We start from the raw sequence: 13210 nt of genomic DNA on the forward strand, positions 1-13210 counted from the left end.
CTCGACAGATCATCATCCAGTCTGATCCCCTCTGCTTCTTCCCCAGTTCCAAATAATTTGACTGGTGGAACACGTAAGCAATTCAGGAAAAAAAACAGCATAGAGTCAGTTTAGCCTCTGGAATATTCAGGCAGTGCTTTAGTATTTGTCACAGTGAAAGAACTCTACTGGAGAAATGGCCAATATCATTAAACTTGATGGACCAATAACCCTTTAGTACACAAGCAAAGGTTAATGTGCACATGACATCTATACAGCCTGGTGCATGTGAAGCCAGAAATGATCTGTATATAATTTAGATATCTCATATCTAATATTGCTCATGACTTGTGATTACACACACAAAGAGGATTCTTCATGTTCATTGTCCTTCATTATTCAGATGTTCTGCCATTAGCTTAGAAAGTAATTACACTGAATTATGAGTTCACAGCAGCTATGAAGTCTGATTAAATACACTGTCAAAAATAATGATGCGGCGACTGTTAAATATGGGCCTGAAACAAAACAGACACAGAGCTGGAAAAAAGAAACACAAAAACATTATTTTTTTATTTTTCTATTTTAGCTAAAATGTCCCAACATTATGCAACCAACCAACATAAATCATAGCATCACCACAGGTGTACCTACCTGAGAGTATTTGTATGACAAGGAGCAGAATATCATTTAACTTATGGGTTTTTTTTTGTTTGTTTGTTTTTTTAAATGAGTCTAACTGATGCTGCTGTGTCTCTGGTCTCGTTTGGCCTAACTGTGAGACGCTGTAGACTGCCTTCACCACTTTAACAGACATTTTGTTTGCTGTAAAGATCCACAAGTATAATAACAACAAGCATGGTGACTTAGTGGTTAGCACTGTTGCCTCACAGCAAGAAAACTGTGGGTTTGATTCCCACCTGAAGCCTTTCTTAGATACCAGCTCCCCATCACCTTTTATTGGAGTAAGCGGATATAAAAAATAGTCGCAGGTTGTCAACAAGACATCTTAGAAATTAATTGATGGATTGTAGTCAAAATTGGTAGAAGGCCAAATGGGAATTACTAGAATGACAAATCAGGAATGGATTGCCACTGTGCTCCCTTTTGTTACTGTTGTTGGATACTTTACCTCTCTGGAAGACTGTCAAATGCTCAGCCTGGTTAGGTGAAAGAACACTGACAAACCTATTTAATTTGATCAAATTAGTTAGAATAACAAATACAAAGTTCAACAGCAAGTTCACTTGTTTTTGGGAACCCTACACTGGACTGGTCTGAGTATTTCAGACAGTGCTGATCTGATGGACTCTTTATGGATAACCTTCTCTGGAGTCCACTGAGAATAGCCTGAAAAAGTCCTGTGTGAAAAGACGGTCAGACTGGTATGAGTTGATGTCATTGTGAAACCCAGGATCTGTTTGGCTGAAGATAATAACAGTGCAGTACAGTTTGGTGTACTAAGTGTGTAATTGGTGAAATGTTCCTTGCTCAAGAACTTGAGTGTTGTATTGTATTTGATACTGTTCCTTTCCAAAATGTAAATGAGGCCTAATATAGCTGTAAATGGTTAACTTTATCTGTGAAACTGCTGATTTTGAGAAGGACATGAAATGATTATTGTGAAATTGTAGTAATTTTCTGACTGTTCATTTGAATGCCTGTACTGGACAGGCAGGGAAATCTATTGGCACACCAGCTTCAAGAAGATTTTTTTTTTTTCACCAGCTGTCACTGCCATCTACTTTGGCCACACAATTGAATGAAACAAAAGTACAACACAGAATTGTCAAAACATCTGTTGATAGAAATGTTGCAACTCACAAACGATATGTAATCCAGCATTCACAATGACAGCTGACCGAACAATATTCCTGAAGCGATGAACAGAGTCCTGGTCATTGCTGGCTGTCTGAGTGGTGTCCAAAAAATGAGGTGGGCTTCATAGATAATTGGCAAAGCTTCTGGGGAAAACCTGGTCTTGTTAGGAGAGACGGCATCCATCCCACTTTGGATGGAGCAGCTCTCATTTGTAGAAATCTGGCCAATTTTATTAAATCCTCCAAACTGTGACTATCCAGGGTTGGGACCAGGAAGCAGAGTTGTAGTCTTACACACCTCTCTGCAGCTTCTCTCCCCCTGCCATCCCCTCATTACCCCATCCCCGTAGAGACGGTGCCTGCTCCTAGACCACCTATAACCAGCAAAAATCTATTTAAGCATAAAAATTAAAAAAGAAAAAATAATATAGCACCTTCAACTGCACCACAGACTAAAACAGTTAAATGTGGTCTTTTAAACATTAGGTCTCTCTCTTCTAAGTCCCTGTTAGTAAATGATATAATAATTGATCAACATATTGATCTACGAGGGCTGTCAATAAAGTAAGGGTCCTTTTTATTTTTTTCAAAAACTATATGGATTTCATTCATATGTTTTTACGTCAGACATGCTTGAACCCTCGTGCGCATGCGTGAGTTTTTCCACGCCTGTCGGTGACGTCATTCGCCTGTGAGCACTCCTTGTGGGAGGAGTCGTCCAGCCCCTCGTCGGAATTCCTTTGTCTGAGAAGTTGCTGAGAGACTGGCGCGTTGTTTGATCAAAATTTTTTCTAAACCTGTGAGACACATCGAAATGGACACGGTTCGAAAAATTAAGCTGGTTTTCAGTGAAAATTTTAACGGCTGATGAGAGATTTTGAGGTGATTCTGTCGCTTTAAGGACTTCCCACGGTGCGAGACGTCGCTCAGCGCTCTCAGCCGCCGTCGTCAGCCTGTTCAAGCTGAAAACCTCCACATTTCAGGCTCTATTGATCCAGGACGTCGTGAGAGAAAAGAGAAGTTTCAGAAGAAGTCGGTTTCAGCATTTTATCCGGATATTCCACTGTTAAAGGAGATTTTTTTAATGAAAGACGTGCGGACGGATCCGCGCGTCGGGACGCAGCCGACGCGGTGCGGCGGCACAGGAAAAACACCTCCGTGTTGATAACCATTTGTAAAATCCAGGCGGCTTTTGATGGCTTTCAGTGGAGTGAGTATATGAGAAATTGTTTAACAGGCAGGACATGTTCCAACTTGTCTTTAAGGCTTTCAACAGAGGTGTTTTTCCTGTGGCGGAGCGTCGCGGCGGCTGTGTCCCGTCACGTCTTTCATTAAAAAAATCTCCTTTAACAGTGGAATATCCGGATAAAATGCTGAAACCGACTTCTTCTGAAACTTCTCTGTTCTCTCACGACGTCCTGGATCAATAGAGCCTGAAATGTGGAGGTTTTCAGCTTGAACAGGCTGATGACGGCGGCTGAGAGCGCTGAGCGACGTCTCGCACCGTGGGAAGTCCTTAAAGCGACAGAATCACCTCAAAATCTCTCATCAGCCGTTAAAATTTTCACTGAAAACCAGCTTAATTTTTCGAACCGTGTCCACTTCGATGTGTCTCACAGGTTTAGAAAAAAGTTTGATCAAACAACGCGCCAGTCTCTCAGCAACTTCTCAGACAAAGGAATTCCGACGAGGGGCTGGACGACTCCTCCCACAAGGAGTGCTCACAGGCGAATGACGTCACCGACAGGCGTGGAAAAACTCACGCATGCGCACGAGGGTTCAAGCATGTCTGACGTAAAAACATATGAATGAAATCCATATAGTTTTTGAAAAAAATAAAAAGGACCGTTACTTTATTGACAGACCTCGTATTCTGCCTTACAGAAACCTGGTTACAGCAGGATGAATATGTTAGTTTAAATGAGTCAACACCCCCGAGTCACACTAACTGCCAGAATGCTCATAGCACGGGCCAAGGCGGAGGATTAGCAGCAATCTTCCATTCCAGTTTATTAATTAATCCAAAACCCAGACAGAGCTTTAATTCATTTGAAAGCTTGACTCTTAGTCTTGTCCATCCAAATTGGAAGTCCCAAAAACCAGTCTTATTTGTTATTATCTATCGTCCACCTGGTCGTTATTGTGAGTTTCTCTGTGAATTTTCAGACCTTTTGTCTGACTTAGTGCTTAGCTCAGATAAGATAATTATAGTGGGCTTTTTTAACATCCACACAGATGCTGAGAATGATAGCCTCAACACTGCATTTAATCTATTGTTAGACTCAATTGGCTTTGCTCAAAATGTAAATGAATCCACCCACCACTTTAATCATATCTTAGATCTTGTTCTGACTTATGGTATGGAAATTGAAGACTTAACAGTATTCCCTGAAAACTCCCTTCTGTCTGATCATTTCTTAATAACATTTACATTTACTCTGATGGACTACCCAGCAGTGGGGAATAAGTTTCATTACAGTAGAAGTCTTTCAGAAAGTGCTGTAACTAGGTTTAAGGATATGATTCCTTCTTTATGTTCTCTAATGCCATATACCAACACAGTGCAGAGTAGCTACCTAAACTCTGTGAGTGAGATAGAGTATCTCGTCAATAGTTTTACATCCTCATTGAAGACAACTTTGGATGCTGTAACGCCTCTGAAAAAGAGAGCCTTAAATCAGAAGTGCCTGACTCTGTGGTATAACTCACAAACTTGCAGCTTAAAGCAGATAACCCATAAGTTGGAGAGGAAATGGCGTCTCACTAATTTAGAAGATCTTCACTTAGCTTGGAAAAAGAGTCTGTTGCTCTATAAAAAAGCCCTCCGTAAAGCTAGGACATCTTACTACTCATCACTAATTGAAGAAAATAAGAACAACCCCAGGTTTCTTTTCAGCACTGTAGCCAGGCTGACAAAGACTCAGAGCTCTATTGAGCCGAGTATTCCTTTAACTTTAACTAGTAATGACTTCTTGACTTTCTTTGCTAATAAAATTTTAACTATTGGAGAAAAAATTACTCATAACCATCCCAAAGACATATCGTTATCTTTGGCTGCTTTCAGTGATGCCGGTATTTGGTTAGACTCTTTCTCTCCGATTGTTCTGAGTTATTTTCATTAGTTACTTCCTCCAAACCATCAACATGTCTATTAGACCCCATTCCTACCAGGCTGCTCAAGGAAGCCCTACCATTAAGTAATGTTTCGATCTTAAATATGATCAATCTATCTTTATTAGTTGGCTATGTACCACAGGCTTTTAAAGTGGCAGTGTTGTGTGGGCCGCTGAAGAGGAGGTACTGCTGGCCCACCACCACCAGAGGGCGCCCTGCTTGGAGTGCGGGCTCCAAGCACGAGAGGGTGCTAGACCCAGAAGAAGTGACAGCTGTCACTCATCTTCTGCACCAGCTGTCACTCGTTCATCATCACCACCATAAAAGCCGGACTGCAACTCCACCTCCCCGCCGAGAAATCGACTACCATTACCAAGGTAATTTCTCTGTGAACTTAAGACTGTATATCTGTCTAAACTCTTCTTTGCAGCCGTTTTCCTGTCGGTGAGACTCGTCTGTGGAGGTGGCGTTTGAGGTGTTCAGCGACGGCTTCGCAACACCTCCCACCCAGATAAGTGCTCAAACAGGAGCTGCACGAGTGTGTGCTTGGAGGTGGAGGCACTTCCTCCCTCGTTAACTGTGGATTTACTGAGTGTGCGGACTCACACTCACTCATCATATTTCTGCTTTCTGCCAGCAGTACCAGGGTCGACAGCCGAAGACAGAGGCCACCTGGGGACTCGGGACTTGGCGGCTCCGGTGTTCTTCAGACCGTTGGTGGTGGAAGCCGTGTGGGACGCGGCTTCTCTCTCGTCGGGGGTCTTCTATCTTCGAGCCTGCCCACACGTCACCTGGTGTTAAATTGACTGTGCAGATTACAATACGTTTCGTTGTGTATTATCGCAACATTAAATTGTTACCTTTTTGGCTTATTCATTGTCCGTTCATTTGCGCCCCCTGTTGTGGGTCCGTGCTACGACACCTTCCCAACAGGATTTCTCGGCCATCGTCATGGATTCCGAGGGGCGTCAACCCGAGCTTGAACGGCCAATGGAAGAGCCAGGAGCGCAGGCGTCAGCGGGAGGCGTGTTGAGTGAGCTGCAGCAGATCTTAACCGCCTTCACGGCTCGGTTAGATTTAGTGACCGAGCAGAATGTCCTCCTTAATCGGAGGGTGGAGGCTCTCACCGCCAGGGTGGAAGCGCGCGATCAGGGCGCTGCTGCAGCCACTCCTCTGGCTGGTCCTGGGCCTGTATCAGACGTTCCACTGGTCGTTCAACGAACCCCCCCACCGTCCCCTGAAGCATACATAAGCCCTCCGGAACCATACGGGGGCTGTGTCGAGACGTGCGCGGACTTCCTCATGCAGTGTTCGCTCGTCTTTTCACAGCGCCCTGTCATGTACGCATCAGACGCTAGCCGGGTGGCTTATGTTATTAATTTGCTTCGAGGAGAGGCACGCGCATGGGCTACGACGCTTTGGGAGCAGAATTCACGGCTCCTAACGTCTTATACTGGGTTTGTACGGGAGTTCAAACAAGTGTTTGATCATCCCAACAGAGGCGAGACCACTTCGAACGTGCTGCTGTCGATGAGACAGGGGCGCCGCAGCGCAGCCAAGTATGCAGTCGACTTCCGCATCGCGGCAGCGAGGTCCGGCTGGAATAACGTTGCGCTCCGCGCCGCCTTTGTAAACGGAATGTCCCCGGTCCTTAAGGAGCACCTACTGGCTAAGGAGGAACCGCGGGATTTTGACGGGCTTGTCGATTTAGTTATACGCTTAGACAACCGTTTAAACGAGCATCGTCGGGAGCAGGCCGGGGGGCGTGACCGGGCACGAGCCGTCCCTCCCCCTTCCGGTTCCGATAAGGTGACGTCGTCCCCACGCTTCACTGCCAGAGAGCTCCGTGTGGCTACAGCTCCCCCTGCTGAGGAGGCTATGGACACGAGCAGGGCCAAATTAAGATCAAATATCAGACAAAGGAGGCTGGCCCGCGGGGAGTGTTTTGTCTGCGGCTCTTGCGAGCACATGCAGAAGGACTGCCCCAAACGGTCAAACTACAACGCCCGTCCTTAGAAACTGGGCTAAGGGTGGGCCATAACACGCACGCGGGAAAACCCCGCAAATCTGCACGAATCCCAGTAACAATCCTTTGTGGGGATTTAACCCTTCACGCCCCAGCACTGGTAGACACGGGGTCTGAAGGGAATCTGCTGGAGCAGATGTGTAAAGGAAGTAGGGCTCCCTCTGGTGGCTCTGCCGACACCATTGCGGGTGCGAGCACTAGATGGCACCCTGCTTCCATTAATCACGCATCAGACACAACCAGTGACTTTGGTTGTGTCTGGGAATCACAGGGAGGAGATAGTGTTCCATGTAACACCTTCTACCTCCCGAGTGATTTTGGGCTTTCCGTGGATGGTGAAGAACAATCCCCGGATAGATTGGCCGTCCGGGGTTGTCACGCAGTGGAGCGAAACCTGCCACCGGGAGTGTTTAGGATCCTCGGTCCCTCCCGGCACTACGGCTAATGAGGAGGTCAAAGTCCCCCCCAATCTATCGGCGGTGCCAAAGGAGTACCATGATCTTGCTGACGTTTTCAGCAAAGATCTGGCGCTCACTCTTCCCCCGCACCGACCGTATGATTGTGCCATCGATTTGGTCCCGGGCGCTGAGTACCCGTCCAGTAGGTTGTACAACCTCTCACGTCCGGAACGCGAATGAATGGAGACCTACATCCGGGACTCCTTAGCTGCCGGGCTGATCCGGAACTCCACCTCCCCGATGGGTGCTGGTTTCTTTTTTGTGGGTAAAAAAGACGGCGGACTCCGTCCATGCATTGATTACAGAGGGCTGAACGAGATCACGGTTCGCAACCGATACCCGTTACCTCTGTTGGATTCAGTGTTCACGCCCCTGCATGGAGCCCAAATTTTCACTAAATTGGATCTTAGAAACACGTACCACCTGGTTCGGATCCGGAAGGGAGACGAATGGAAGACGACATTCAACACCCCGTTAGGTCATTTTGAGTACCTGGTCATGCCGTTTGGCCTCACTAACGCCCCCGCGACGTTCCAAGCTTTGGTAAATGACGTCTTGCGGGACTTCCTGCATCGGTTCGTCTTCGTATATCTGGACGATATACTCATCTTTTCCCCGGACCCTGAGACCCATGTCCAGCATGTACGTCAGGTCCTACAGCGGTTGTTGGAGAACCGGCTGTTTGTGAAGGGCGAGAAGTGCGAGTTCCACCGCACTTCTTTGTCCTTCCTGGGGTTCATCATCTCCTCCAACTCCGTCGCCCCTGATCCGGCTAAGGTTGCGGCGGTGAGAGATTGGCCCCAACCAACAAGCCGCAGGAAACTACAGCAGTTCCTAGGCTTTGCAAATTTCTACAGGAGGTTCATTAAAGGTTACAGTCAGGTAGTTAGCCCCCTGACTGCCCTGACCTCCACCAAGGTCCCCTTCGCCTGGTCGGATCGGTGCGAAGCCGCGTTCCAGGGGTTGAAACGCCGGTTCTCGACTGCACCAGTTCTGGTGCAGCCTGATCCTGATCGCCAGTACATAGTAGAAGTGGACGCCTCTGACTCAGGGATAGGAGCCGTGCTGTCCCAGAGCGTGGAGGCTGATAAGGTTCTCCATCCTTGTGCCTTTTATTCCCGGAGGTTGACCCCCGCTGAACGGAACTATGACGTCGGCAATCGGGAACTTCTTGCGGTGAAGGAGGCTCTTGAAGAGTGGAGACACCTGCTGGAGGGGGCATCGTTGCCCTTCACGGTTTTCACGGACCATCGGAACCTGGAGTACATCCAGACCGCCAAGCGGCTGAACCCCAGGCAAGCCCGCTGGTCTCTGTTCTTTGGGCGCTTTGACTTCCAGATCACGTATCGCCCCGGGACCAAGAACCAAAAACCAGATGCATTGTCCCGGGTGCACGAAGAAGAAGCCAAAGCGGGGCTGTCGAACCCCACCGAGACCATCATCCCCGAGTCCACTGTCGTGGCCACCCTCACCTGGGACGTGGAGAAGACCGTCCGGGAGGCCCTGACAAGGAGCCCGGACCCGGGGACTGGCCCCAAGAACCGACTGTATGTCCCACCAGAGGCAAGAGCTGCCGTATTGGACTTCTGTCACGGGTCCAAGCTGTCCTGTCATCCCGGAGTGCGTAGGACCGTGGCAGTAGTCCAGCAGCGCTTCTGGTGGGCGTCCCTGGAAACCGACGTCCGGGACTACGTCCAGGCCTGTACCATCTGCGCCAGGGGCAAGCCAGACCATCGGAGGACGACGGGCCTCCTCCAACCCCTGCCAGTGCCTCATCGCCCCTGGTCTCACATCAGCCTGGATTTCATCACGGGCCTCCCGCCGTCCCAGGGCAACACCGTGATTCTCACGATAGTGGACCGGTTCTCCAAGGCGGCCCACTTCGTGGCCCTCCCGAAGCTCCCGACGGCCCAGGAGACGGCAGACCTCCTGGTCCACCACGTCATGCGGCTGCATGGGATACCATCGGACGTTGTATCAGATCGTGGTCCCCAGTTCTCTTCACAGGTGTGGAAGAGTTTCTGCAAGGAGCTGGGGGCCACCGTGAGTCTCTCGTCCGGGTACCACCCCCAGACCAACGGCCAGGCAGAGCGGGCCAACCAGGAGTTGGAGCAGGCCCTTCGGTGTGTCACCTCCGTACATCCGGCGGCCTGGAGTCACCATCTGGCCTGGATCGAGTATGCCCACAACAGCCAAGTTTCGTCTGCTACCGGCCTCTCCCCTTTTGAGGCATGTTTGGGGTACCAGCCCCCATTGTTCCCACTGGTGGAGGGAGAGATCGGTGTGCCCTCAGTCCAGGCCCACCTCAGGAGGTGCCGCCGGGTGTGGCGGACCGCCCGCTCTGCTCTATTACAGGCCCGGATGAGGGCTAAGACCCATGCGGACCGCCGACGTTCCCCGGCCCCCACATACCGGCCCGGGCAGGAGGTGTGGCTTTCAACAAAGGACATCCCCCTTTGTGTGGACTCCCCTAAGTTAAAGGACAGGTACATTGGACCATTTCATATTCTCAAGATCATCAACCCGGCCGCAGTGAAGCTCCGACTCCCGGCTTCACTGCGGATCCACCCTGTATTCCACGTGTCCCGCATCAAGCCATACCGCACCTCGCCCCTCTGTGCACCTGGACCTACGTCGCCTCCTGCCCGGCTCATCGACGGGGAGCCTGCTTGGACGGTCCGCAGGCTCCTGGACGTCCGTCGTAAGGGCCGAGGGTTCCAATACCTGGTGGACTGGGAGGGGTATGGACCTGAAGAACGCTCCTGGGTGAAGAGGAGCTTCATCCTGGCCGAGTTCTACGCACGACACCCGGACAAGCCTGGTCGGGCGCCAGGAGGCGCCCGTTGAGGGGGGGGGTCCTGTTGTGTGGGCCGCTGAAGAGGAGGTACTGCTGGCCCACCACCACCAGAGGGCGCCCTGCTTGGAGTGCGGGCTCCAAGCACGAGAGGGCGCTAGATCCAGAAGAAGTGACAGCTGTCACTCATCCTCTGCACCAGCTGTCACTCGTTCATCATCACCACCATAAAAGCCGGACTGCAACTCCACCTCACGCCGAGAAATCGACTACCATTACCAAGGTAATTTCTCTGTGAACTTAAGACTGTATATCTGTCTAAATTCTTCTTTGCAGCCGTTTTCCTGTCGGTGAGACTCGTCTGTGGAGGTGGCGTCTGAGGTGTTCAGCGACGGCTTCGCAACACCTCCCACCCAGATAAGTGCTCAAACAGGAGCTGCACGAGTGTGTGCTTGGAGGTGGAGGCGCTTCCTCCCTCGTTAACTGTGGATTTACTGAGTGTGCGGACTCACACTCACTCATCATATTTCTGCTTTCTGCCAGCAGTACCAGGGTAGACAGCCGAAGACAGAGGCCACCTGGGGACTCGGGACTTGGCGGCTCCGGTGTTCTTCAGACCGTTGGTGGTGGAAGCCGTGTGGGACGCGGCTTCTCTCTCGTCGGGGGTCTTCTATCTTCGAGCCTGCTCACATGTCACCTGGTGTTAAATTGACTGTGCAGATTACAGTACATTTCGTTGTGTATTATCGCAACATTAAATTGTTACCTTTTTGGCTTATTCATTGTCCGTTCATTTGCACCCCCTGTTGTGGGTCCGTGCTACGACACCTTCCCAACAGGCAGTAATTAAACCATTACTTAAAAAGCCATCACTTGACCCACCTATCTTAGCTAATTATAGGCCAATCTTCTTGAAAGGGTAGTTGTAAAACAGCTAACTGATCATCTGCAGAGGAATGGTCTATTTGAAGAGTTTCCGTCAGGTTTTAGAATTCATCATAGTACAGAAACAGCATTAGTGAAGGTTACAAATGATCTTCTCATGGCCTCTGTTGGGGAAAGTGTAGTGACACGGACCCACAACAGGGGGCGCAAATGAACGGTCAATAGATGAGCCAAAAGGTAACAATTTAATGTTGTGAATGTGCACAACGATTATACAGACAATCACAGAATCTGATAGCAGTCAATACACCAAGGTGACGTGTGGGCAGGCTCGAGGATAGAAGACGTCTGTCCTGAGAAGAGCCGGGACCACACGATTTCCACCGCCACAGAACCTGGTGAATACTGGAGCCGACAAGTCCCGAATTCCCAGGTGATCACCGTCCCCGACTGTCGGATCTGGTACTGCTGGCGAGGAGCACAAACAGTGAGATGTGGGTGTGTGCACACCCAGTAACAAAAACAGTCAGAAGGTGGAAAGTCACCTCCACCTCTACTCACACACTCGTGCAGCACCTGTTAAACCACTTATCTGGTTTGGGTGTGAAGCGAAGCCGTCGCTGTTCACACCAAATGCCAATCCAGCAGATAAGGCACACCACAGGAAAACGGCTGCAAAAGAGTTCAGACTATGACACAGTTTTAGATACAGCAGAGAATTACCTTCACAGGTAGATGATATCTCGGCAATGAGGTGGAGATGACGTCCTGTCTTTATGGAGTGAGATGATGTACTGTAGATGGGTGACAGCTGTCAAGAGATAATGAGTGACAGCTGTCACCCCTGGTTGTGTCCGTGGCGGCAGCGCCCTCTCGTGCCTGAAGCCCGCACTTCAGGCAGGGCACTCTCTGGTGGTGGGCCAGCAGTACCTCCTCTTCTGGCGGCCCACACAACAGCCTCAGACAGTGGACTCATCTCTGTGCTTGTTCTGTTAGACCTCAGTGCTGCTTTTGATACTGTTGACCATAAAATTTTATTACAGAGATTAGAGCATGCCATAGGTATTAAAGGCACTGCGCTGCGGTGGTTTGAATCATATTTATCTAATAGATTACAATTTGTTCATGTAAATGGGGAATCTTCTTCACAGACTAAGGTTGATTATGGAGTTCCACAAGGTTCTGTGCTAGGACCAATTTTATTCACTTTATACATGTTTCCCTTAGGCAGTATTATTAGACAGCATTGCTTAAATTTTCATTGTTACGCAGATGATACCCAGCTTTATCTATCCATGAAGCCAGAGGACACACACCAATTAGCTAAACTGCAGGATTGTCTTACAGACATAAAGACATGGATGACCTCTAATTTCCTGCTTTTAAACTCAGATAAAACTGAAGTTATTGTACTTGGCCCCACAAATCTTAGAAACATGGTGTCTAACCAGATACTTACTCTGGATGGCATTACCCTGACCTCTAGTAATACTGTGAGAAATCTTGGAGTCATTTTTGATCAGGATATGTCATTCAATGCGCATATTAAACAAATATGTAGGACTGCTTTTTTGCATTTACGCAATATCTCTAAAATCAGAAAGGTCTTGTCTCAGAGTGATGCTGAAAAACTAATTCATGCATTTATTTCCTCTAGGCTGGACTATTGTAATTCATTATTATCAGGTTGTCCTAAAAGTTCCCTGTAAAGCCTTCAGTTAATTCAAAATGCTGCAGCTAGAGTACTGACAGGGACTAGAAGGAGAGAGCATATCTCACCCATATTAGCCTTTCTTCATTGGCTTCCTGTTAATTCTAGAATAGAATTTAAAATTCTTCTTCTTACTTATAAGGTTTTGAATAATCAGGTCCCATCTTATCTTAGGGACCTCATAGTACCATATCACCCCAGTAGAGCGCTTCGCTCTCAGACTGCAGGCTTACTTGTAGTTCCTAGGGTTTAAGAGTAAGAGTAGAATGGGAGGCAGAGCCTTCAGCTTTCAGGCTCCTCTCTTCTGGAACCAGCTCCCAATTCGGATCAGGGAGACAGACACCCTCTCTACTTTTAAGATTAGGCTTAAAACTTTCCTTTTTGCTAAAGCTTATAGTTAGGGCTGGATCAGGTGACCCTGAA

General features: G+C 48.7%; 1 protein-coding gene across 1 annotated transcript in view; it reads left to right on the forward strand.

Moving 5' to 3' along the window:
* The window catches only part of malrd1 (MAM and LDL receptor class A domain containing 1), a 244722-nt gene that overhangs the window by 21609 nt on the left and 209903 nt on the right, over positions 1–13210 (forward strand). The gene's annotated exons all lie outside the window — the stretch shown is intronic.

This window comes from Thalassophryne amazonica, chromosome 1 (assembly GCF_902500255.1).
Source record: "Thalassophryne amazonica chromosome 1, fThaAma1.1, whole genome shotgun sequence".
Lineage (NCBI taxonomy): Eukaryota > Metazoa > Chordata > Actinopteri > Batrachoidiformes > Batrachoididae > Thalassophryne > Thalassophryne amazonica.